Source organism: Pomacea canaliculata, linkage group LG2, assembly GCF_003073045.1.
Source record: "Pomacea canaliculata isolate SZHN2017 linkage group LG2, ASM307304v1, whole genome shotgun sequence".
NCBI classification, from domain to species: Eukaryota; Metazoa; Mollusca; class Gastropoda; order Architaenioglossa; family Ampullariidae; genus Pomacea; species Pomacea canaliculata.
Window position 1 is genome coordinate 35,925,386 of NC_037591.1, and position 6,000 is coordinate 35,931,385.

The 6,000-nt window shown below is 40.1% G+C and overlaps 1 protein-coding gene across 1 annotated transcript in view; it reads right to left on the minus strand.

Annotated features, from left to right (window-relative positions):
- Positions 1-5,626, minus strand: part of LOC112557432 (multidrug resistance-associated protein 1-like) — a 45,527-nt gene extending 39,901 nt beyond the window's left edge. The window contains exon 1 of the mRNA XM_025227279.1: positions 4,985-5,626. The gene's annotated coding sequence lies outside the window, so the exon portion shown is untranslated. The remainder of the gene's footprint in view (positions 1-4,984) is intronic.
- Positions 5,627-6,000: the final 374 nt, after the last annotated feature.

Here is a 6,000-nt window from a genome sequence, read left to right on the forward strand (position 1 = left end):
ACGTCATTCATTTTATTCAAATACACAAATGAAAACATAAGCAAGTACTTGATCTTCAAATAATGCACACAGCGACATGCAACGGTGAATATATAAACATCTACTACCAGTGCAACGTCAAATGCAAAAAAAAAAAAAAAATTGTTTACAGAAGAATCAGGAAAAAACCTAACACAAAATATTAATAGACAGCGCGATGTGTACGAAAAAAAGTTTTGCGTTAAGGACAGGATGATTTAAAAGAAAATCCAAAGCTCGGTGTATCGACCTAGGAAGAAAGAATTTTATTATTCACTGGTCCACCATTGCAGCAGGTTAATCCTGTTTCGTCCTCTCCCGCTATTAAAGTCTGCATGAAAGGATTGGAAAATTTTTATTTTGCTTTTGATAAAATTTATTTCCCTGGTATCGGGTTTCTAGAGAGCAAATCTAAGGTCAGAACTTTTTTTTATTCCTGTTGAATAGTTGTCTTGATGGTTTTTTTTAAGAAGAGAAATACAGTGGAAGAATGTCTAGACACAGTGCACATCTGTATATAGTGTAATCGCGAATTATTTTACTCCCACGCGTCCCTTTCATTTATAAGAATCGTTATCAGACTGCCAAAAGTATGAATATATCTTATGCACAGTTTGCATTTGTACTTCTAACTGTAAGAAGCTTTTATAGGGAGCAACTCTGGAAAGATGATGATTGTAATAAAAAAAAACCCACCACGTAATGAATATTTTCGACCCTTATAATACAATCGCATACACATTGTTTTCAGTTAGTGAATCTTCTGTACTTGGCTAAATAAACAGCGCTGTGGGCCACTTCCCATTAAAAATTCCGCACCATTTCACTCACGCCATTAATGATGAGTGCTGCTTGATCCCCATCGTGGGAACCAAGCTGTCTCTACCTGCAATCTCCGTAATGGGATAAGTTGATGGTGAAGTTGAAGTTGATGTTGAAGTTCAGTTTAGTTGTGTCCCCGCCCACACTTGTACAAGAAACAATGACCGCTTGGTGAAGCTCTTCTGTAGTCAGTGAAAAGTGGATGGGGTTCATCTCTATTAAAACTGTTTTCTCAGCCATGTGGCTTCGATTTTCTTTCCAGATCATTATTTTTATACAAATAGTTGTTTTGAGGGTGCGAGAAACCTCATCATCCAGAATCTACAGCAATACAGCTGTTCTTGTTATCATGATGTTACCATGAGTTCGTCTTTCAATAATCGTCGTCCTGTAAAAATCTGCTGGAAAGAAACTTTCCTCTAACAAAGCCGTTAGCAACTCAATTCAGTCTAAGAAACCGAAAAATCTTGCACTCTAAAAACTGACAAAATTGACAGCATCGAGGGTAGATTGCTGGAGTATGTTGACAGCTAGAAAGATATGTTCTGTGCGCTTGAATGAACACAAAGCGGTTTTTTTCACTAGCGAAGCAAGATGTTTGCCGTATAACAGCATTGAAGCTGGAGAGCAAGCAAACGACCCGTAAATATTTTTTCAGAACGTTTTCTGCCTTGTCAAGTAGGATGTCAGTTAACCTGCAGAAATGACTGGCTTGTTGACTAACCCTGGAGTACACATTCTCATTTGACAAAGGTCCCTGGTTTCACCCCCTGGACAAACCTTGTCGAAAAGAATCACCGTCACCATTGACACAACCTGCTTCGTCTTCACACGAGAAACACTGGGATAAAACTTAACTCTTTTATAAGCGAGGGGGTAAATCTAGAAAGTGGAGGACAAACATCACGAGAAAGAGATAAACACCATACATGCTCTTTGTGCTACTGGAAGGGACATGATGACAAGTTGGGCAGGTTGCAAAATCTGATAAAAGTGGATTCAGGACGAATGTCGATGAATTTTCCAGGAAATAAATAATAATTTAACAAAAGCAGAAAACGTAGGTTGCGATGTACAGCATGAAATATGGCAACAAAAACGACGCTTCAGGATGTAAGCCATGAGCTTAACATTTTCATTCCCACTGGCTCGAAAATCTCAACACTAAACCCTCTCCCCCCGTTATTCTCGCTTTGACATGGGCTGGCGCTGACGTCCCTAAATTTTTCTCATAAAAGGCTCCCTACTGAGATTTACCGCCTTAAAAAAATAAGCTCAATGCTGTGTGGGACTCCTATTACAAGTTAATCGTCAACTTAAACATTTCACACACAAATCTGTCTTGTTCGGCAGCATTGCAGACGGAGGAGCGTCCTAAAGTTTCTTTCCCATGGCAACTTTACAGAGCATGATACTTAAAAAAAAGATGACACTGACGATAATCCTCAAGTTATCCCAACTAGTCCTATTTTGTCAGACTGTACTACGCCCCTGCGTTATGTAAGGCTGACATGGTTAACATAGTTTTATATTATTTCTTCTAGGGATCGCATGGTTACATTATTCACAAAGCGTGACCATAGTTTTCTTACTCCAGTGTCCACGCCAGGACAGGTTTGACTATCCTGACGTCTGGTTGTGACAATGCTGGGCTGTGATCAGTGTATTTTGCAAGCAATCTCGCAAGCAGGGGGAAGCCCAGGCTTTACAAACCTTGCACCCTCCATCTAACCCCGAAAGACTCGGTTGCTCAGGAGCTCTTTGTATTGTTACAATGAACAAGCCGATTTCTTTTTTTCTCTTTTGATTCACACTGCGAGCTCTTGGGTCAAAGCAAAAAGCTATCCTCGAATTTATTAGAAGATTTTGCTGGCTAGCCCAATAGTGAATATGTTAGGATTATTCTGGTTTACTACTTAAATACAGTTATTCGTCTCTTACTGATGGAAATACGGCTCTTACATCTTTCACGTACTATTAGTAAGCCATGTAGAGAGAATTTCCTCGTGCTCAACGTGCTTTACTTGAAGGACTACAAACGAACCGGCAGTCATAAAACACACACACACACAGAGAACAAGCGTATAACATGGTAACAAACATGAACAAAGTACATGGATGTACATGAGGAACCGAAGTCGGTCAATGCAAATATTGCTGAAAAGGCATTAAATATGGGTCTGATCCAGCCACATGATTTATCTGGAAATTAACTAGAAACACAGAAGGTGAAATCGCTTTTGTGGGCTAATCTCTAACGCTTGTGGTCTTTGGTAGATGTAGACAGGGGAGTTTTTATCATCAACTACTGTTTACACTACTGTTATCTCGACGGCCCCAGGAAGTCATGGATCCAAAATAACAGCTGCGTCCTGCATAGCTATGAGAGGGTGTCAGAACTTTTTCTTAAGGTTAACAGTGTTAGCAGCTGTAACAACTGTAAATCGCTAAGACCAGCTACCAAGATGCATTTGCACCAGGCAGATTTTGCCTAAAGCAGAGTGAAGGGGAATATTTACAAACAGCTGCGATGGATTTCACAGACTTGCCCCCCCGGCAAGACAAAAACTTTGAGGTCGCTGAATGTGGGGATATACCGTTCCACATACCAGCAACATACAATGTCAGGGTGATCGGAAGTGTTTCGAGGTAACTGTTTGTTAGGTGTCTGACAAAGGCCAGCGCCAGGAACCACGCTGGAAAATTTCTAAACATTTTCTGCCTCGCCACCTAAGATGCCAATTAAGCGTCGTCACAGAGTGTGTTGCTGACAGGTCTGCACTTGAGTTTCGTCTTGTTATGGTGACCGCAAGGCCTGCCCCAGTGCACTAACAGATCCCCTACACCCGATGTTCACAAAGACCTTTGATGGACGTGCATGATACTTGCAGAGAGCCTTTAGTTCGTACTCTCTGTATGGTCTATGGATGCTGTCAAGTGCAGGCGAGAGCTCTGGCTCACTGGTACATGTCCAAACAAAATAAAGCCATCATGCAGTATTTCTTCCTCGCAATCTCTCTCTCCCTTGTATATATGGAATTAACACAGTTCCGTAAAGAAACCTAGCGTTGTAGACATTGTTTTCATGGATTTATTTTCTTCTTTTCTACTAACAGAGCATACAACTTATATGTACATTTCTCAAAAGATAAATTTCAACTGTAAAAAAACTCACAAAAAGGACTGTCTAAGCCTTTGCAAAATAGCAAACATGTCATTAAACCAGCCAATTGAACTTCAAGGAATTGAAAATCCCATTGATCATAATTTTTAAGAATGAGAAAAAGATTCCTACTCAAAAAGAAAAGAAATTATTAAGGCAGTCAATTGGATTTCCTCAGGGAATTTAAAATCCCCAAAATCATATTAAAAAAGTGTATCTCTGCTCACAAAAGTGGCAGAAAGTGCCAATTAGAAAGCCGAGTGAACTTTCGCACGGAAGTAAACTTCTCGTGAATTATGGTTTTCTAGAATGTTAAATGACTAGAATGTTGAATATTAATAACCAAGCATATTTTTAGAGCCTCATAATTGGCTTAGGGGCTGTGCAGACAATGCATTGTAACCCGGATCTCTGCACATGCCCACAAGAGAAACTAAAATGATAAAAAATACATCTGGAGACATGCTCTCCGAAAACATGATCCTTTCTTCCACTTTACTTAATGGAAATTTCAATAGATTTCTATTTATCTAATAATGTATTTTAATTCATCTATAATTTTTAAAATGTTCTTGCAAAATTATTCATAGCAACCAAGTCTGCTTTTAAGATAAATTCTTATCATTTAAAGTTGCGCAGTTATCGGCTTATATAAGCTTGTTTGAAGAGACTTAGAAAGGGACAGTACAAACGTGATTATTTTCAAATTCGAATAAAAGCAACATGGAAGGAACTTGTACAACAAAATGAGGACCGAATCTTTTTAGGTTTATGAAAGTGACGAATATAACAGATACCCATGCAGGAACCTTCTCTGTTTTCTTGAACATTTTTCTTTTACAATTTTCATAAACACTAACCGTCGTTAATTGCAAATAAAAATATCTTTATTAAATAATGATGAAAGAAGTGTTTCTCTGTTAAAAAACAAGAAGCAAAGCCAAAGGGAAAAAAAGCTGCACGCTAAGTCAGTGTACTCACCCACAGTTTAGAATCTCCACAGTAACTGGACATTGTGATCCTGGCTAAGTTAGCTCACTTGATGCTGAACACTTCTGGCTTGCAAATGCTTCCTTTCATCAGCAATCACTGGCTTAAAATGATTGCAGGGGCGGAGCTATGAGAAGGAGGGGAAAATTAAGCATAAACCGTTAAAAGCTGAGAGTGGTCAGGACAAGAGGTAGTGAATATGCTAAAGTATATAAAAGATTGGCTGTAGAAAGAAGGACTCTCACGAAAGCGTGAGGAAGGTGGTCGAATGGGATGTGGTGGGTGGAGAGGAAGTCTGGGGATAGGTTGGGGGAACAGATTTAGGAGGGGTTCGCCATGTGCGAAAAGGAGGAGCATCCAAACGCCGAGTTGTTGGCGTCTATAAGATCAGGCAGGCCAGGTACAATGTTTTTTTTTTCTAGCCACAGTCAGCTAACCCTGAGTGGATCTGTGGTTGAAAAACCAGCCATGAATGTCCAACATCATGGCACTCGCAAAGGGGCGAGGTCGTCTTTCTAGCTTTTCAGTGCAAATGTCTTGCTCTCCACCCCCACCTCCTACTCTGAACACGTTCCTCCGCCGTCGTCTCACTGTAGTTTGATCTTTCAACTTCCTCTTCATTCACCCGGCTCTTTTACCTCAATGCAGCCACTATTTTTCTTCACGCATGCATATATGCACACCTCGTCTGCTGCCTCTCACTCTCGCGAGAGAGAGAAAGAGAGCGAGCCGAGAACTCGAACATTCCCCTCTCATTTGGCCATGCTCAACCTCTACTACAGTGGGCCTCTAACGTACATACATTTAACATACACTAAATACACCTGCACGCACGCACACACATAATGCACACATTCTTTCTTTCTCCATGCATACACACCTCTTTCTCTCTGTATGTAAACGGAACATCTGAAATCCATCTCTAATAGCTTTTTAAGTGCCAATACCAGAATCACCTAAAGATAACTCTAGAATCTGATGCATATCAGATGTATATATGACACTGG